The sequence below is a fragment of the Pinus tabuliformis genome, chromosome 2_1, assembly GCF_031772625.1.
Source record: "Pinus tabuliformis cultivar Carrire ecotype Pingquan chromosome 2_1, CPIR1, whole genome shotgun sequence".
Lineage (NCBI taxonomy): Eukaryota > Viridiplantae > Streptophyta > Pinopsida > Pinales > Pinaceae > Pinus > Pinus tabuliformis.
Window position 1 is genome coordinate 790,383,068 of NC_142299.1, and position 23,000 is coordinate 790,406,067.

Sequence of the window (23,000 nt, forward strand, 5' to 3'; positions counted from 1 at the left end):
AGAAGCGATTTGAAGAGAGCTCATAGCTCCCCATAGCCCATAGCAGAACGGGGTAGTTGAGAAGAAGAACAGAATGATTGTGTGTGCTGCACTGGCAATGTTGCATGATCAGGGCCTACCCCTTCACTTATGGGTGGAAGCATGCAATACAACAGTTTATGTGCAGAACCGTTGTCCTCATAGGATACTTGGCATGAGTACACCCGAGGAGGCTTATTCTGGTACGAAGCCTGATCTTTCTCATTTGAGGATTTTTGGTGCTAACGTTTACATGCATGTGACGAAGGATGCCAGGAAGAAGTTGGAGCCGACCGCAGAGGTTGGGATATTTTTTGGGTACACTGATACGCCCCACAACTATCGTGTGTATTTTCCAGACAATGATAAAACTATTGTGCGACGGGATATAAAATTTCAGGAGGAGAAAGCCATGAAGTGTTTGCTTGAGAGGGAGCTACACTTGCATGCAGATGAGGAGCTATTAGTTCCTAAGGATGAGCTTCAAGACATGGACCAGGCACAGGATGAGGTTCATGGAGTGGAAGAGACCACTCATGTAGCACCAACCATTAGAGGATGAAAGCGCTTGACAGAAGCTGAGCGACTGGCTGAAGATGCAGAGAAAGTTGTAGGACCACCTACAACCCAACATAGGCAGAGACAGTCACCTGATCGGTACACTGGATACATGGCTCTTATGAGCAAGTGTGTTGTGACTGAGCCATCCTCTTTCGAGGAAGCTGTGGAGGATCCCGCATCGGTAGACGCCATGGTTGAAGAGTATGATTCTATTGTCAGAAACAGTGCATGGGTGATTGTTCCTAGACCGGAAGGGAAATCAGTGGTGGGTTCGAGATGGATCTACAAAGTTAAGCAGGTAGCTGACGGGAGTGTGGAGAAGTACAAGGCAAGATTTGTTGCCCGAGGCTTTTCACAGATAGAGGGGATCGATTATGAGGAAACCTTTGCACCTATCGCAAGGTATTCTTCCATACGGATGATTCTTGCTCTCTCAGTGCAGATGGGATGGCACATTCATTAGATGGATGTGAAGACTGTGTTCCTCAACGGAGGCATTGAGGAGGAGGTGTACATTGAGTAGCCCGAAGGCTTTGAGGTCTTCAGCAGTGAGTCGCATGTGTGCAGGCTCAAGAGAGCACTGTATGGGTTGAAGCAAGCACCACGTGCTTGGTACACACGGATAGACAACTATTTCACAGGACTTGGATTCTCCAAGAGCGAGGCGGATCCTAACCTATACCAGATTGTGGTGGAGAGTAAGTTTCTTATCATTGTACTATATGTTGATGATTCGATTCTAACGGGTGATGAGCTGCTGATACTTTCATGCAAGGATGATCTTGCTAAGGAGTTTGAGATGAAGGACTTGGGCCTCCTTCACTATTTCCTAGGATTGGAAATATGGAAGCGCGGTGGTGGACTATTTATTTCTGAGGGCAAGTATGCTCGGGAGATACTGGAGAAGTTCAACATGCATGGCTACAAACCTGTTGATACTCCTCTTCCTAGAGGTTGGAGGAAGGAGGGTGCCACTTCGGAAGAGGAAGTGTATGCCACTGTTTATCAACAGTTGGTGGGGTCGCTGATGTATTTGGTCAATACACGCCCCGATATATGCTATGTAGTAAACCAGCTTTCACAAGCTATGGTTAAGCCTACCAAGCTCTTCTGGAAGGCGGGCAAGCATGTATTGCATTATTTGAGAGGCACATCGGGATATGGTTTATGGTACAGACAGGAGGATGCGGTGAAGCTATGTGGCTTCACGGATACAGATTGGGCAGGGAGTCTTTAGTATTGGATCGACAGTAGTTTCTTGGTACAACAGGAAGCATAGATCCGTGGCACTCATTTCAACGGAGGCCGAGTATATGGTAGCAAGTTTGGGTGCATGCGAGGCTATATGGATGAGGAAGATCCTGGTTGGTTTGTTCGGTTCTCATTTGCATCCTACTGTGATTTACTGTGATAACCAGAGTTGCATTAAACTCTCGACTAATCTTGTATTTCATGATAGATCTAAGCATATTGACATCAAGTACCATCATATTAGAGATTGTGTGCAGCGGAGGATCATGTTACTTTCATACATTCCAACGGAGGATCAGGATGCTGATATTCTGACGACGGCTCTCACCAGGAGTAAATTCAAATACCACCGAGGCAAGATAGGGGTTGTTGATAATCAATTTCTTGTCGACAGGGAGTGTTGAGATTGCAACAAGATGATGGAGCTTAGTGAAAAGAGTCGCCTTCACTAAGTGGGCCCGCAGGAAAATTATGGCGCAAGTTCTATTTTTGGATCATAGCAGGGATGATCACAACAGGAGTGACCACAACAGGGATGATCATAGCAAGAGTGATCACAACAGGAGTGATCACAGCAGGAGTGATCAAAGTCTATTTTTAGACTGGCTGTCAAAAATAGAAAATTCAAATATTATTGTCTAATAATAATATTTGGACTATAAACTTGATCTTATTCTCTTGGAGCACTTCAATTTGAGCTGCAAATGTGGCACATGCAGCTGTCAGAAGGAAATACGCTTTCTTTTTGGGTCAGTTGAGTTGTTGCATGCATGACTTCAGTTAGAACTCAATCAGTTGAGTTTGGTGGAGTTGATTATGGAGTTGATGGAGTTGTGTTCAGTAAACTAGTTGTAATTAGTCTAACTGCAAATAGACTAATGATGAGTTGTTAAACTAATTATTAACTCATAATGCAACTATAGAATACATCAGTTAACTCAGTTGCATGTCAGTGCATGTTCAGTTCAGCAGTTACAGGTGTTAGAGGATCAGATTGCTATCAGCTGTGACTATAGTTGTGTATGAGGATTTGCACAATCAAGGGATTGTGTATGCCAATGAGTATTGCCTAGTAATGCCCAGTATTATAGCCTCTGCTCACGTCTTTCCCAGTGTGAGTGATTCTTTGGAGGTAAATACGAGTTTGGTTAATCCATTCTCATTGATTCTTGAGGAGATATTGAGCAGTGGAGGCAGGCAAGCAGTGGAATAGATTTGGAGATCAGATCTAAGCTGTATTGTGTGTAACAGGTGGAGTTGGTACTGGATTGCTTGTGATAAGCATTATACTTTGTAATGTTACATGTTCTCAATCATTAATATACAGATAGTTTGGGGTTTTCAGTTGTAAGCTTTCCTCGGGTTACATACTATGTTAATGTGTGAATGCTCTTGATGTTTTATTGTTATTGATGCTGCTAAATTGATGATCAACATAGAGGAGCTTATGTATGGTGTATGTATTCCGCAATTGTAGATGATCAGGATAATCTCCATTTTATATTTGTTTATTATTCAAAATTTCTACATGGAATTATGCTGCCCTTGTACAGAATGTTGTATGATAAAAATGCTCCGAGATGCTCTCCTAAAGTAGAAGTAGACATCCTCCCCATCGCAAGATGGTTCGGAGAGGAATTGTTTACTTATGTCAGTGTATTTGGAAGTTCTGCTTCCCCTCACGTCCTACCTTTATATGTCCCTGATAAGCTCTTAGCTCAAGAAATTGCTTATCAAACCTGTGGAGAAGGAGGTCTGACTAAAGATTTGAAAGACAAAAAGAAGGCTATATGGCCCCAGTTTCGTGTAGCCTATGGGGCCTTTTCACTATTTGATATAGGCCATGCATTCACAGAAGTAAAAAATATAACATGTTTATAGTTATTCAAATTTTCAGGAAGACCATTCGACCCTCATGATGTTGCTAAGAATTTCAATACTTCAGTCAAGATAAAGGTGTTTTCTAGAGAAGATGATTTATTTGATGACATATTCCAACAGAAAAACACACTTGAAGAAATTCTGCATGCAGCCCAAATGCAATTTTCTCCAAAAGAATTCCAACAGTTCAAAATATACATGGAAAGAAGATTAGCCAGTATTCCTTTGGAGAAACTACGCCTAAAACCTGCAAGGGAACCAACTCCAATTGTTAGTCTTAGTGGAAGTTCAAACACAAAGGGATCTAAATCCAAGTCTGGAAAGGAAACATTTGAGCATTCTAAAAGATCCGTAAGTGAATAGGATAGGAGCGAAGAGTTAGTAAAAGATACTGCCCATTCATCAGAACTTCTACAACAACATGTTTTTACCTCCCCACAAAGGGATCCTCCCTCTCTCATCATTCAACAACCATCAGTCACAACCAAAAAGGATAAAGAATGGGAAACCTTCAACGAATTGATCAATCTTGAAGGGAAAACCATAAAAACACCCGTGAGCGATGCACATGTAACAAAAGAAGTAGTCACAAGAACAATTAGCAATGTCTCAGATATAGAGCATATCCCTATTGCCCCATCCTCTGAGCTTATGCTCAAAATAGAAGAAATTCCTCCCCTTGATGTATTTTATAGCCCACAGCACAAAGAAGTAGTAAGAAGACAGAAGAAGAAAAGGAAATTGAAAAACGTGCTCCCTCAAGATGCAGAAGAATTAGATGTCTTGTGGCAAGATCCCACTAGCAATCCCACTAAGAATCTCACCAAACTATCTCAGATCGCAGGAGCATATGCCTCTACGACTATTGATAAAGCATCTGAGGTACAACAATTGCTAAAAGAAAAGGAAGACCAAATACAAGTATTGCAACAACAGTTGCAACAAGCTAATGCCAACAATGAAGCACAGAAACAGCTTGAAAGGTTACAACAGGACTTCCAACAAATGCAGATAGGATATCAGAAAAGTTTGGATGAGAAAGGAAAGCAGTTACAAGATTTACAAGAGATGCACAAAGACAATCCTAAACTTACAGAATTTATCACAGAGTCCATTTCCTTGAATGAAAAATTACTACAGCAGCAAGAAGCATTGGGCCAAAAGATATCGCAGTGGAACTATTATTGTGAAATAAGTGATAAAACCACTAATCAAGTTGTAGATTTACAAAGTGACTATGATTTAGTTGACAAACGGGTTACCGAATATTTGGCTTGGAAAGAAACAAACGAGGGAAAAAGAGCAGGTGCACCAAGGATCAATGAAAATCACAAAGAAATGCTCTTTAACAAATGGGACGAGCAAATTGGGGAGGCAGATCAAGCAGTATTATTGATTGTGTAAATGAAAATTTGCACAGGGAAAATTTGATTGCATAGACCTCTCCAGGATATTTACCTAACACACAACAACTACAGGCAGATTGGAAGTGGAAGGCAAAAGAATAGGCAGAAGCAATGCAAGGGTTAACCAAGTTGAACTAGGATTATTACTGGGCATACTTGGTAAAGCCACATAGCTAGTGGATGACTCTTAAGTGTATCATCAATTCGGCTGAAAATATGGCGCCAGCTCTTGTCGATTCTATTTTCTCAGCTCAGCTAAAATCGGAAGTCGGCCAGCCGACTCTTCTCAAACAGATGCTGCATGTGTGCGATTTCAAGGACCAAATACAGAAGTAGTTTAATTTTAGATTCAATTTTAGCTTTAATTTTGTTTTATTTTCCTGAAAAGAGGACAGTCATTTAAACCACATCCTACATTTTTGTAATAATTTAATTTTAGAATTAGTTAGTAGTATTTAAACCCTTCTCATGCATTTAGAGAAGGGTCTTCAATTTTATCAAAAACTTATCCCCAGAACATGCACTTCTGTACCCTCTAAGGAGGTTTTGATGAATGAATGGAGCAAGATTTATTGATGTTTTCATTTGATATATGCTACTGATGTTGCACTTTTGTACTCTTAGTGGATATTTGATCAAGAAGAGATAAATCGTTATTGCTTGAAGCTCATGAGTAGGGCTAGTTATAAATGGTATTTCTATCTCTTAACTATTTCTGCCCTTGTGTTAGAGTGATTTTCATGTTCAGTTATTTATATATTGATATATGAATGACCGAGTTATCATTTGGCACTTTTGTACGGTGATAGCTATTTATTTATGCTTAGTGTATGAATAGCTTGTTATTCAATATGTTTTTCACAACTCTTTCGTCTAACTTTTTATACGAAGTGGTTCATCTTTATTGAATCCTTTTCTCATAGCAATTGAATGATCTTTATTACCAGTTGTTATTTGAAAACATTTTAGATCGCATAAAGGAAAGATTACACCCCGGGTTAGTGTAGATTTAGATATTTCTGCCTATTAGAATATAATTTCCTTATTATTAGATTAGAATTAGAATAAAAGTATTCCATTTAGAAACTGTCAGATCAGAAATATCAATCTTTCTCTCACACACACTTAAATTAGGAAACTGGTCCCATATCCCTAGTTGGACACGCTATACCAAACAAAAAAGGAGCTTCCAACCAAGGTCTGGACCGGGCGGGTATCCCCCTTATTGTAGACCTGATTTTCGAGGCTTCAACAGACTTATAATTGATTTCCAACTGTCTTTTCATCACTTAACATCATTCATGATCTCCTACATTCGAGAGCATTTACAAATATCCTCACAATGTCTAATTAATTCCTATTCTAATCACTCAAAACATTAATGATTACATACATAGGAATCCAACTTCCTTGAAAACACAAGACCCCCTAAGTTAACTAAAATGTAGTGAAATTGTTGAGTTGAATGCTCATGCATCAGAAATGTTTACCAACAATTGTAGTAATTACAGAGTTTGTTAGTTTAATCACTGTTCACATGGTATCCACAGTGAAATGTTTATCAATCAATAGGTTGAATTGTCACTGTTATGTTTATCAACTAGTGTAGTAATTACAGTGTTGGTTAGGTTAAATTGTCAGTTCACATGGTTCATCCTTAAATTGTCACTATTGACATGGTTCATCAATGGTGAAATATTTATCAACGATTGTAGTAATTACAAAGCTTGTTGCGTTAACATGGTTCATCAATGGTGAGATGTTTATCAACGATTGTAGTAATTACAAAGTTTGCTACGTTAAATTATCACTGTTCACATGGTATCCACAGTGAAATGTTTATGAACGATTCTAGTAATTACAAAGTTTGTTACGTTAAATTGTCAATGTTCACATGTTCACATGGTATCCACAGTGAAATGTTTATGAACGATTGTAGTAATTACAAAGTTTGTTACGTTAAATTGTCATTGTTCACATGTTCACATGGTATCCATAGTTAAATGCTTATGAACAGTTGTAGTAATAGATTAAATTTTCACTATGAAATGTTTCACATGGTTCATCAACGGTAAAATGTTTATTAACGATTGTAGCAATTACAAAGTTTTTTAGGTTAAATTGTCACTCTTAAGATGGTATCCACAGTGAAATGTTTATGAACAGTTGTAGTAAAAGGTTAAATTGCCACAATGAAATGTTTATCAACGAGTGTTGTAATTACAAAGTTTGTTAGGTTGAATTGTCACTGTTCACATGGTTGTAGTAATAGGTTAACAATTTCTTAGGTTAAATTGTCATTGTTCACATGGTTGTAGTAATAGGAGGTTAAATTGTCAATGTTAACATGGTATCCACATTGTTAGGTTAAATTGTGACATGGTATCCACAGTGAAATGTTTATTAAAAGCAATTACAGAGTTTGTTAGGTTGTAGTAATAGGTTAAATTGTCACATGGTATCCATAGTGAAATGTTTATCAAAAGTAATTATAGAGTTTGTTAGGTTAGATTGTCATTGTTCACTTGGTATCCACAATGAAATGTTTATCAAAAGTAATTACAGAGTTTGTTAGGTGAAATTCAAAAGTAATTACAGAGTTTGCTAATTTAAATTGTCACTGTTCACATGGTATCCACATTGAAATGTTTATCAAAAGTAATTACATAGTTTGTTAGGTTAAATTGTCACTGTTCACAGTTTATTAGGTTAAATTGTCACAGTTCACATGGAGTTTGTTAGGGTTAAATTAGTTTGTTAGGGTTAAATTATCACGGTTCACATGGAGTTTCTTAGGTTAATTAGTCACTGTGCACATGGTATCATGGTATCCACCTTATTAAGAAACTACAAAGTTTGTTAGGTTAAATTGTCACTGTTCACAGTTTGTTAGAGGTTAAATTGTCACAGTTCACATGGAGTTTGTTAGGGTTAAATTGTCATAGTTCACATGGAGTTTGTTAGGTTAAATTGTCACTGTGCACATGGTATCACGGTATCCACCTTATTGTCAACCATAAAAATTGTCAGGTTGACGAAATTGTTCCACGGTGAAATGTTTATCAACAGTTGTAGTAATTACAGAGTTTGTTAGGTTAAATTGTCACTGTTCACATGGATTTTTGTTAGGTTAAATTGTCATTGTTCACATGGTATCCACCTTATTGTGGACCATAAAATTCACATGGTATCCACCTTATTCTGGATCATAAAATTGTTGTTAGGTTAAATTGTTAGGTTGACGAAAAGCTATAACAAAAAATTCTTGATCATGTAATTTGTATAAGTGAAAAATAATTTGTATAAGTGAAAAAATCAAAATAAATTATATGTAATTTTTTTGAAAAAATGATATTCATTATCAAAAAATAAAAATAAAATTGAAATTTATTTTTTTTTTATAGAATTTTTTCGAAAATATGATATTCATTATTGGAAAAAAAATGAAATCTAATTTTAATTTTTTCAAAAATATGATATTCATTAGAAAAAAATTGAAATTTATTTCTTTAATAATTTTTATTGAAAATATAAAATTAAATTTATTATTCTTAAATATATTTAAAAATAATTTCACAACCACAATATATATATAATTAATTTTAATAATTTTAAATATAAAAATTTTAACCCATTATATCGCGAAAGTTGTCCGATAGTAACCATTACGTGAGGCCTATTCATCTCTATTACCTAATTCAATATTTTACATATTTTAATAAAACGTTTCGGAATGTTATTTTTTATTAATAAACCATTTTAATAGTAAAAATAAATCAAAATTTAACAAGAATAAAATATATTAAATTATTATTCCATTCTGGTCTGACTTATATTATTGTAAATAAAAATATTTACTAATTTTAAATAAATTTATATATATATATATAAGGAATTGTACTTCGTTTTCCGTATATCCTTTTTCTCTATTTTTTTCCTCTCAAGCCAGCAATCTCAGATAAATACTTCCCCGTCCATCTTTATATTTTGTCTTAAAACGACATACGTCTCGTGATATTCATGGTACATGAGGCATAACCACTTGTGTATCTCAAATTTTACATCCTCGGAGGAAAACATTTGTATTACACTTTAATAAATGATATTGCATATGCATTGCTACAGGGTCCCTCCAAATGCATGGCCTACATTATTACCTACATTAATTTTATTACATTATTATTCCATATATTATTTTTACATAAATGATAAATGATATTGCATGTGCATTGTTTCGGTTCCTCCAATTTTTACATAAATGAATTTGCATGTGCATCGTTTCAGGGTTACTCCAAATGCATTCCTTATTAATACTTTCCACTACTTTGTCAACGCAAAAATAAACCAGAGAAATTAGTATTATTGTTTCCCACGTTATTTGAAATATATTTATTTATTTATTAATTTAATTATATTAATAAAATAATTTATATATCTTGATTAATATTATTTTTTTATTGATGTAAATTAAATTGTATCAATAATTTTATTAATGTGGTTGTGCTAGTTTATGGTTAACATGTATGGGGTAGTTTAGTAAATCATGGTTGATTATGATTAAAATTATTAAAGGAGGGTTGATCATGGTTAATAATGGTTAACAATGGTTGTTGATGGTTATTGATGGTTGATGATGGATGGTTATAGTTTAAAGGGGTTGACAAAGTTGCCATTGGCTAGCCATAATTGACCATGGCCAACAATTAATGTGACAATGTATTTATGTGGCATTAATGTTGAGTATTATAACATTAATATTTGTCAACCTTGATTGACCATGGTTGATGTTACATTGGTGTTAATGTTAATATTACATTAATAGTTAAAGAGGGTTGACGAGGTTGACCATGGTTAAGCTTGATGACTATGTTGAGACATAACTTATTATGGTTAAATATGGTGAAGTTATGGTTGATCATGAATATGGTAGTCCATATTGTCCATATTCACCATGGATGTTCATTGTTTGATCATGTTAACTATAATTGATTATGCTTGACTAAGCATTAATAGACATAATTAACCATGGTTAAACCATGAACGTAAACATTTTCAATCTAATATATTTGAATTTACAACCCATTTAAAAATAGATATTAAAACAATGAGTATGAATCAGCTTTCATATAACCTGATTTTATTGGGTTATTGGGTTACTCGGGCAAGGAACTTGGTTGGCACACAAAGGTGTGGCCTTGATGTAAAATTGACTAAGTATGAAACTTAGTGTTTCCAAGTATACTTGTAAAGCTTTGTAAACATTATATAATATATTGTATTCCAGCAGACTCATTGTTCAGGGAGTTGCCCCTCCCTTTATACTGTGCAATTGTGTTCTTCATGTATAATCGATGATGATAATGAATGTGTATGGGTGTTCATTGGTATAAAGGAAACATAATAATACTTGGTTGCGAAAAACAAACTAAGTAAACTAATGGTTAGGCGTAGTCCATGAACATAGGTGTTGGTGAAAAGAAAGTGTTAAGTGGTGCTGCACCTCGCCAAGAGCGGTTGAAAGACTACCTCCGGCCTGGGGGTGTGACAAGGGTGGTTGGGACGGAGCAATATTGCCCTCCCCATCCGGGTTTGATTTCACTCTTATATGCCGGATGCATACAGCATCATATATTGATTATTCTAGGTTGCTGTCAGTATGACACAACAATTGTACAAAAAATCCTATTGTATAGAATGTAAATTGTGTACTATAAAAAAAACTTCTTCCGCGAGCCCCTCCTCTTTGAAAAAATATTTTTAAGCGATATTAATTATTTAGATTTTCAAACAAATCGGTAAACTGTCCCATATTTTTTGTTGGAAGTTTTAGTTAATTTTCAATGGGAATATGGTCCAAAAAAAAAAGTATAGTCAAATTTTGATTTATGTTGTTTAAACTAGTTTTTTGATTGCATGTATAGTTTTTTGATTGCATGTATAGATTCAGTTCCATCTAAAAATTTTATGGGATTTTGACTGGAAAAGTTCACCCATCAAACTTGTGATTTCAATAAATATCTGTAAAATTCTAGACAAATTAGATTAAAAAATAAACCAAAAATCTTTCTAAACAATTTCTACTGCTTTCATAAAATATGACCTTTTAACATCATATAGTCCTATAGTTTTGCAGAATAGTGTCATTTTCCTGTCGACGTTGATAGACGATACTGCCACGAGTTTGACGTTCCACAAAGCGCTTATTCGTTTTGCATTTGATGGTGAAAGAAAATAGTGAAACCTCAAGAGTCACTCGTACAAAAAGATATGAAACAGTAACTTTCTAAATTTTACATAAGTATTTAAGTTGTCTATTATAGATTAATTTAGATAAAGAATAATTTAGACAATTTGTTTAGTTACAATATTTATTTTTTGAAAATAAGGAAATTTAATAAAAAAAATATAAAGAGATTTAAGCAGGAGCAGTCTCTATTTAAAGATAGCTGACATATATTTCATAAACAAAGTTTATCTTATAGAGTTACACCATAGCTATTATATTTAATTTTTTTTTCTTCTAAAAATAACTACTTGAAAGCCTAGTCAAAGTTACATGCAAAAAATAAATAAATTATAGAAATAATATATTTAAAATATTCCTCTTCCGCAAATAATTATTTGAAAATCTAATGAAGTAAAAAATGACCCATTTAAGTTTCCACGTGACAAGTCAGATAAATTTGAAATTTCAACCCTTAATAGCATTAATCTCGCCCTTCATTTTATTCATTCCATCCTGTTTTCTCTCCATATTATGGAATGAAGAATTCTGGAACCTGGGCAACAGCGGTAGTGGTTATAAGCAATTCCACTTCCAACCAGGAATGGAGTACGTGGTTATTTCTTACAATCCACTGGCCATATATAAGAAATATTTTCAGCATAACTAAAACATTCAACCCTATATTTTTTTCTTCATTTGTTGTTAAATTTTTTTAGATATTTACCTTTCAACAAATTTATTAAAAAAAATAACCAATTATTTTGCACAATATAATTATAATATTGATAATATTATTATTGCTAACAACATTAATATTGAAAATGATAATAATAATCAATACTAATATTACCAAACAATTAATATTATATGTATATTAATGAAGCATAGTCAAGAAAAGTAAACTATAATCAACCTTAGGTCATAAAAATCAACCATAGTCAACTATAATGAGTATGGTATCATGTTCATCTATAGTTAACTATATGCATCATGCATATTCTTAACATGAGCATAGACATTGATATAGTCATAAAAGTTACATTGCAACAAATTTATTAAAAACAATAACCAATTATTTTGCACAATATAATTATAACATTGATGATAATATTATCACTAACAACATTAATATTAAAAATTATAATAATAATCTATATTAATATTACCAAACAATTAATATTATATGTATATTAATGAAGCATAGTAAAGAAAAGTCAACCATAATTGCCTTAGGCCATAAAAATCAACCATAGTCAACTATAGTGGGCATGGTATCATGTTCATCTATAGTCAACTATATGCATCATGCATATTCTCAACATGAGCATAGACATTGATATAGTCATAAAAGTTAATAACACTAACTTAAGTATTGGGGGTGGGCATGGTATATGTTCATCTATAGTCAACTATATGCATCATGTATATCCTCAACATAAGCATAGACATTGATATAGTCATAAAAGTTAATAACACTAACTTAAGTATTGGGGGTCTTCGCAGTGCGTTGTATTAGATATCATTTTTTGGGATTCAACTGTGTTAAGTAAGTCATTCAATGCACTGCAAAAACCCCCAACACTTAATTCAAAATAGTGGAGGGAATGAATTACTTAATGCAGTTGAATCCCAAAAAATGATATCTGATATAATGCACTGTGAAAACCCCCAATACTTAATTCAAAAGAGTGAAGGGAACTCTACTTGAATGGTTCATGAGGCACAATACTTGCTAAGGTTTTGAAAATGGGGTAGCAAGCTAAATGGGCTTGATTGTGGGGAAAAATCCATAGTTAAGCACGATTGAGCCAAAGGGGATCTGGGATGGGTGACCTCTCGTGAAGTCCTAATTACCGGGTGCAAGCCTCGGAAGCAATAATTAATGCTATGTGATTTATTTCACTAGTTTCAATCCCACTTCTTCACCCTTGTAAGCATCACCCGATGCAATGAGTGCTAAGTGGAGTATTAAAAAAAAATCATGAGAAATTAGTCAGTTATGACTACCTCTCATGGAAATGGTCATAGATGAATGACTTACTTAATGCAATTGAATCCCAAAAAATGATATCTAATATAATGCATTGCGAAAACCCTCAATACTTAATTCAAAAGAGTGAAGAGAACTCTACTTGAATGGTTCATGAGGCACAATACTTGCTAAGGTTTTGAAAATGGGATAGCAAGCTAAGTGTGCTTGATTGTGGGGAAAACTCCAAAGTTAAGCGCGCTTCAGCCAGAGGCAATCTTAGATGGGTGACCTCTCAGGCAGTCCTGGTTACCGTGTGCAAGCCCCGAAAGCGATGATTGATGCTATGTGATTTATTTCACTAGTTTCAATTCCACTTATTCACCCCTGTGAGCATCACTCGATGTAATGAGTGCTAAGTGGATTACTCAAAAAATCATGAGAAATTGGTTAGTTATGACTACCTCTCATGGAAATGGTCATAGATGAATGACTTACTTAATGTAGTTGAATCCCAAAAAATGATATATAATATAATGCACTACGAAAATGCCCAATACTTAATTCAAAAGAGTGAAGGTAACTATACTTGAATGGGTCATGAGGCACAATACTTGCTAAGGTTTTGAAAATGGGATAGCAAGCTAAGTGGGCTTGATTTTGTGGAAAACTCAACAGTTGAGCGTGCTCGAGCTAGAAGCAATCTGGGATGGGTGACCTCTTGGGAAGTCCTGGTTATCGGGTGCAAGCCCTGGAAGTGATGATTGATGCTATGTGATTTATTTCACTAGTTTCAATCCCACTTCTTCACCCCTATGAGCATCACCCGATGCAATGAGTGCTAAGTGGACTATTCAGAAAATCATGAGAAATTAGTTAGTTACGACTACCTCTCATGGAAATGGTCATAGCTGAATGACTTAATTAACGCATTTGAATCCAAAAAAATGATATCTAATATAATGCATTGCGAGAACCCCCAACACTTAATTCAAAAGAGTGAAGGGAAATCTGCATGAATAGTTGATGAGGCACAATACTTGCTAATGTTCTTCAAATGGGGCAGCAAGCTAAGTGGGCTTGATTGTGGGGAAAACTCTCCAATTAAGCATGCTTGAGCCAGAGGAGATCTGGGATGGGTGACATCCCAGGAAGTTCTGGTTACTGGGTGCAAGCCCCTGTAGTGGTGATTAACACTATTTGATTTATTTCACTAGTTTCAATCCCACTTCTTCACCGCTGTGAGGATCACCAGATGTAATAGTGCTAAGTGGACCATTCAAAAAATCATGAGAAATTAATGAGTTAGGACTACCTCTCATGGAAATGGTCATAGATGAATGACTTACTTAACACAGTTGAATCCCAAAAAATGATATCTAATATAATACACTGCGAAAACCCCCAATAATTAATTCAAAATAGTGAAGCGAACACTACCTGAATGGTTCATGAGGCACAATACTTGCTAAGGATTTTTAAATGGGGTAGCAAGATAAATGGGCTTGATTGTGGGGAAAATTCCACAGTTAAGCGCGCTTGAGGTAGAGGCGATTTGGGATGGGTGACTTCCCAGGAAGTCCTAGTTACTGGGTGCAACCCCCAGAAGCGATGATTGACGCTATGTGATTTATTTCACTAGTTTCAATCCCACTTCTTCACCGTGTGAGCATCACTCGATGCAATGAGTGCTAAATGGACTATTCAAAAAATCATGAGAAATTAGTGAGTTACGACTACCTCTCGTGGAAATTTTCATTGATGAATGACTTAACACAGTTGAATCCCAAGAAATGATATTTAATATAATGCATTGTGAAAACCCCCAATACTTAATTCAAAATAGTGAAGCGAACTCTACTTGAATGGTTCATGAGGCACAATACTTGCTAAGGTTTTTCAAATGGGGTAGCAAGATAAATGGGCTTGATTGTGGGGAAAACTCCATAGTTAAGCGTGCTTGAGCTAGAGGTGATCTGGGATGGGTGACTTCCCAGGAATTCCTGGTTACTGGGTGCAACCCTCGGAAGCGATGATTGATGCTATGTGATTTATTTCACTAGTTTCAATCCCACTTCTTCACCCCTATGAGCATCACTCGATGCAGTGAGTGCTAAGTGGACCATTCAAAAAATCATGAGAAATTAGTTAGTTATGACTACCTCTCATGGAAAGGGTCATAGAAGAATGACTTACTTAACATAGTTGAATCCCAAAAAATGATATCTAACACTAACTTAAATAACTTTATCTAATAAATTTAATACTTAATATAGTTTTAGTGTTAATGTTACTTATTTTTTCAATATTTAATTTTTAATATAACATTTATAATATTTTTATAATTTATTAAATAGCTTTAATATTACACTTTATATCGTTTTCAATATAACTTTATTAACTTTAATATTGTTCAAAATTTAGATTTATCACAATGTGTTTAATAAAAAATGATTGCATAATATGATGAACAATAAACACCGTCACAACATGATGAATAACAAATGACATCGCAATGTGAAAAACAAAATCATCGTCATAATGTGATGAATAATAATCATCATTGTAATGTTATGAATAATAAACATCATCGCAATGTTATGAATAGAGAAAGTCATTGCAATGTGAAGGACAATGAAAGTGATTGCAATGTGATGAACAATGAAATTTGTTGTAATATGATGAAGAATAAACATCATTGCAATATGATGAGCAATAAGCATTATCATAATATGATGAACAACAAACAATGTTTTAATGTGCCAAACAACAAATGATGTCAATTTGATTAACAATAAATATTGTTGTAATGCGATCAATAATAATTTGCATTGCCATGTGATGAACAATAAATAATATCAAAATTATGATGAACATTAAATATCATTGCAATGTGATGAATAATAAACTTTGTTACTATGTGACGCACAACACATTATTTCATAATGTGGTGTAACATAATTGCCAATCACCATCGAAATTGGATAGAAAAATGATCTAACAAATAAAAACGTTGAGAGCCATGGTGAACCATATTCTATTGAGTCAATCATGATCTTAACTTTGTTGACAAGGTCAAACACGATCAATGATGGTCATATGTGGTAGAGCATAGTCAATAAAGAAAACAACATAGCCATATGTGGTCAACATAGTCATAATGGCCAACCATGTTCAACCAAGGTCAAACATGACCCAATCACTGTCAACAATGGTTAACATGGTTGACTATTATCAACCATCTTTAACCATGCATGGACGGGGTAAGATGGCGAACCATGGTCAACATGGGTGTCAAAATGTGATGAAAAGAACATTATTCCAATGTAACAAACAAGAAGCATCATTGAAAATTTGATAAACAACCAAAAAAGTTGTAATGTGATGAACAAAATATGGCATAGTAACATGGCATACAAAAAATGTCATCACAATGTGACAAATAATAAACAATGGTGTAATGTGAAAAATAACCAAAAATGTCATAATGTGACAAACAATAAACACTATTGCAATGTGATGAGTAGTAAACAACGTCACAATGTGACAAAAAATAAACATGATTGTAATGCCGAAAACAATAAATTCCATTATAGTATAATCAACAATAAATGTCGTTACAATGTGGCAAACAATAAACAACATCATAATGTGACGAATAATAAATGTCATCATAATGAGATACATAACAAATTTGATGTTGAAGTGTGAACATCAAATGGCATTGCATTTGGAAAAATGAATGATATTGCAGTGTGACAAATAAAACCATTAAAAAAACATGTTTAATCATGTTTAACTATGTTAGCGCTGATCTTCTCTTGATTGATCAAGGTTAAACATGGCCCACCATGGTCATTTGTGGTTGTGAAAAAAAACAAATTTCATCGCAACATGAAAAAAATAAACAACATTGCAATGTGAGAAACGGAAAACATTTCCACAACATCACAAACAATAAATGTCATCACTACATTAATGTAATGAACAATAAATAACATCACAATCTAAAGAGCAATAAAAAGTGTCATAATGTAACGAACAACACACATGATTGCAATGTGATGAGTAATAAATGACTTTACAATATGATGAACAATAAACAATGTTGCAATATGGCAAACAACAAACATTGTCACATTGTCACAATAAATAAATAGGATTGCAATCTAGTGAACAATAAAGGTCATTATAATCTGACGAACACCAATCGATATCACAATGTTCTAGAAAACAAATGAGGTCACAACTTCATGAAAAATAGATGTCTTCGTATGTGACAAACAACAAACATGGTTTTAATGTCATGAATAAGAGACATGATCATAATTTGATGACCAATAAACATCTTTGTAACATAAAAAAGGTCATCGTAATGTGGAAATAAATAAATGTCATCAAAATGTGACACACAGTAAACAACATCCCCATATGATGAAAAGAAAACATCATCAAAATGTCACAAACAATAGATGCCATCCTAAAGTGTTGAACAATAAATTCTATCGCAATATGATAAACAACAAATTACATTGTAATGTATGAAACAAGAAAAGAGGTCACAATTTGATGAATAATAAATGTCCTCAAAATGTGGAAAATTATAGAAAACATCACAATGTTATGAACAATAAATATTGTTACAATGTGATGCACAATAAAAGATGTCACAACGTGATAAACATAAAACATCATTGCAATTGGACAATAAAACGACATCGCAATGCAATAAACAAAACCATTGAAAATTATGGGCAATCACATTTTACTATGTCAACCATTATATTCCCTTGGTTGATAAATGTCAAACATGGTTAATCATGGCCATATGTGGTATGGGATGAACAAAAGATTCCATCGCAACATGATGAATAAAAAAACATCACAATGTCATGAATATTAAGCAACATCGAAATATGATGAACAACAAACATTGTTGCAGCATGATAAACAAAAAGAATCATTGCAATATGATGAACAAATAAAGTGTCATAATGTGATGAAAAAACATCATTACACTGTGATAAACAACAAAATAAGTTTCAATGTAAAGAAAAATAAGTGTCTCAATATAATGAACAACAGAAGTCATTGTAGTGTCACAAATAATGAATGTCATCCCAATGTGATGAACAATAAACATTGTCGTAATATGAAAAACAATGAATGGCGTCATAATGTGCCAAACAATAGTTAAGGTCGCAATTTCATGAACAATAAATTTCATCAAAAAGTGATGAACAATAAACAACATTACAATGTGATGAACAATAAATGTCATCACCATGTGACACATAACAAATGATGTTGAAATGTCATGAACATTAAACATCATTGCAATTGGGGAAAAATCGATGTCACAATGTGACAAACAAAACCATTGACAATGATGGTCAAACATGTTTAAGTATGTCATCCATGATCTTCCCTTGGTTAATCGAATTCAAACACAATCAACCATGGTCACATGTGGTTAACCATAGTCAATTGTAAACAACGAGATAAATGATGGACAACATGGTCAAGATGGCCAATCACATTCAACTAAGCTCAATTGTGGCCATACGATGGCCAATATTGGTGTCCATAGTCAACATGTTTGATAAAGGTTAATCACGGCCAACATGGTCAAGATGGGAAACCATGGTCAACATGGGCATCATGGTGGATCATACTCATCTTTAAGCAAATGATGATAACCTTGGTCTAACATGTTTAGCCATGGTCAATCATATGTTGACCATAGTCAATGATGGTTTAATAAGCTTAACCACAATTAAACATGGTCAAGCAATCTCAACTATGGTCAAGACATGGCGGGTTCACTTTGTTAACCAATATCTTATTGCATTCATTCATAATGAGGTCTTTTAAATTGTGAAAAATAGCTTCAATATATTACAGGTATTCCAGGGGTGTGGGTTAGGGGAAAATTATAGGTATTAGGAGGTATAAAATGTGGTATTTAGTAAAAATAGGGGATATTTATTAAAAATATGAGCTACTTTTATTAGAAAATTTTATTGGGAGGGTGTTCAACATATCGCTTTTGGAGATTTTTGTCAATATCTAGTGAAATTAGGGTATTCTTTACTATCCCATGAATAGAGGCACTATGAAATAGGTTCACTAAGTAGAGATATTGTTTTTTAGTCATGGTTAACATGTTCAACCATAGTCAGCCTTGTTCAACCTTGCTCAAACAAGCTCAACCATGGTCAACAATATTCATTCATGCCCAACCATAATCAAGAATAATCATCCTTTGTCAACATGGTGAAACCATGGTCAACATGGACAACATAAGCTACCATGTCCATATTCAACCATAAATTGACCATATTTTACTGTAGTCATCTATGTCCAAACATGCTCATCAAGCTTAACGACATGGTCAAACATGGTCACTGAGTTTAGCCATGGTCAACCTTGTTCAACATACATTGTTATCTTAATGGTTGAACATGGCCAATCATGGTCGATATAATCAATCCTCTTCAAAAATTAATGTAATATTAACATTAACACCATCTTAGCATCAACCATGGTCAATTATAGTTAACAGACATTAATGTAATAACAATACTTTGCCATGGTTAATCATGGTTAACCATTTTCAATCGCGTGATTCCCCTTGAACAATTATTATTATAATTATTATTCAATTTTAAGGTCACTGCCAAGCCAGACACCAAATTGGTTTATGAGACCCCTTTGTTTGTGGGACAAGGGACCCACCTCCGCGCAATGATTTGACTGCTAAGTCTAGGAAGGCGTACATACTCTACCCACCTTTGGTTTTGGACCTGTTACCTCTTAGGAGGAAACACTTGCTCTTAACCATTAGCCCCACTCAAGTTGTATCATCCATCATCAACCATCAATGACCCTTGGCAACCATGGTTAACCATTGTCAACCATGGCCAACCCTCATCAACAATTTTTAATCATAGTCAACCATGGTATGTTAATCTACCCCATGCATATTGGCCATCAATTAGCACAACCACATTAATAAAGTAGTTGATATAGTTTGATTGGAATCATATGTTGGAATCACGATTGTCGTTATACCAAAACTACTATAATAACTAGAGTTAGGATTCACGAGAGTTGGTTAGTCCATGTCGTGAAACACATGGGGAGCATTGAACCCAATGTCCAATAATCCCCCACAACGCGAGTTTAGTGAGTTTTGAACTTGAGACCTGTCGCGCTAATACCACTTGTTGGAATCATGATTGTCGTAAGACAAAAATCCATAGGCACTAATCTCTTCTACAATCAATAGAGTTAGGATCCATGGGAGACAATTAGTTCATGTCGTGAAACACACAGGGAGTGTTGAAACCAATGTCCAACATCATATTCCACTCATATGGCATCAATTGACATATGAAAAGTGAAAACTGACGTCGACCAAAATATATGAATCATTTAATTAATGTAGTTAAACTAGTTAATAAATAAATAAATATATTTCAAATAGCATGTGCAACAATAGTCCATGGAGCCTTGGATAGACGATGATCGATTGCTTTGTTGAGGCACTCCTTAATGTGAAGTCACTAATTCAATTCCCCACCCATATCGGGGTGAGATATTGGACATGTTGAAGATCTAATCCTACTAAGCCTACAAAAAAAACATGTGCAACAATAAAATTCTATTGTAATTTTTCTAAATAATAATAATAATAATAAAATATCTTGTTTATTTTGTTGTGGTAGTAAATGTTTTTTACAAAATAGATGTAACACATTAAATTTATAATTTATAAAACTAGCAATTGACCCAAAAGGTGCAAAGAGACGCAGCTAGAGTTACTATACCAGAAGAAAAGTGTTTGATATGATTAAAACAATATAACTTTGAATGAAAAGATGGAAAAGAAGACAAAAAGCTTGCAACTTGGAGATCACTGCCTTTAAGTATGATCATCTGCTTAAGAAAAACTTTACCCAATGTTTTGAGCAACATTTTGTGAACAGTGAAATTCATTTTGAAATGCATGTGAATGGTTCATGAGCAACATTGTCGCAGTTGCTTACCTCGCTCTTATAAGCAAATGCAACAACGATTCTCACCAACAAAAGCCCCCCGGTCCTTAAAAAACACAAAGTTTTAATTATTAATTTAAAAAACACTTTTAATGAAGAAAAAATAAAATGATTTAAATTTCCATAATCAGTTACATAATATTCATAATAGCATATTTTCCTCTTTCACCGCCTAAGGACTAAATTATTATGAAAGAATCTTTTAGTACATTTTATCATCATGAAAGTATTAAAGATTTAAAATAAATCATAGATAACATCTTATCTTTACCACCAAATTAACATTGTTTATGACTTTTTATCATTAGAAACATCTAATCAATTATAAAATAAATAATTCCACTAAATTAACTTTATTGTTAAATTTTATGAAATTAATGTAGGAGTTCATTTGTAATTACAATAAAAAGGAATCATTTATAAAAGGCCTTAATAAACTCTTTGGTTTTATTGACATAATTTTCTAAATAGTTTAAGATGAGTTTTCACTTTGGCTTTAACTAACATTTAAGATTTTCTATGAATAATCTCTTTACTTTTATTTAATACAAATTTAAAAAATATTTTATAGATTAAATATTATTAATTTTTTATTTATTTATTTTATTAATTTGATAAAATCAAAATACAATTTTATTTTTATTATAAATTTCTAAATTTCTAAATAATTAAAAATTATATTGAATTGACTATACGTGCTCTAATTAGAATTATATTGAATTGACTATACGTGCTCTAATTAGAATACTATTTCGGCTTATAAGGATAGGCCTTTCTAATGAAATTTATGTAAAAAAGGCCATGATATTTTGGCTTATAAGGATTTACCTTTATAATGAAATTTGTGTAAAAAAATGGCAGATATTTTGGCTTATAAGGACAGAACTTTCTAATGAAATTTGTGTGAAAAAAGGCATGAATGTTCTATTAGAGAAACCCAATCGCAAGTCTGACCTTTCCCATTGTTATCAATATTAACAAATAATATTGTGAGATGGGCATACATGTGGCTTTAAAACCAATAGTAAAACGTTAAACCCCTTTGAGTTTTTATAAACCACATAAAATTATTTTTATATAAATTTAAATTTAATTTGTTATTTTTCTAATTAATTAAATAGAATATAAGGTGGGTGAACTTCAATGTTGAAAAAAAAAATCTTCCACTAGTAAAATGAAACGCCAGTCTCAATTTAAACATTTTTTTAAATACTTAATATCCTTGAATATCATTTGTCCTCAATTTCTCCCATAAAATAAAAATTCTTAGAATATATAATTTAACCATCGAAAATATTCACTCAGCCGCACACTCCAATGCAAATTAAATCTCTTGGTATCCATAGGAAAATATACTTTGGTTCATCCCTGCCTAACACAATACTGAACCGAGAAATTTCAAAACCGTTTGACGATACAATGTTATTTGAACTATTTTCACTTTGCCAAATATGATGCGTACCATGATAATTTAACTACTTACTTGCAACGCTACTCTGCCCAAATCGAATATGATGTTGTAGTGGCAAGGAAAGGGTGGTGTACTCTTTACTAAAACGAGAATCTGTTTAGATACTTGAAGATAGGCGCTTTGAGAATATCTGGGGTGTTTCCATCAATATATTTGA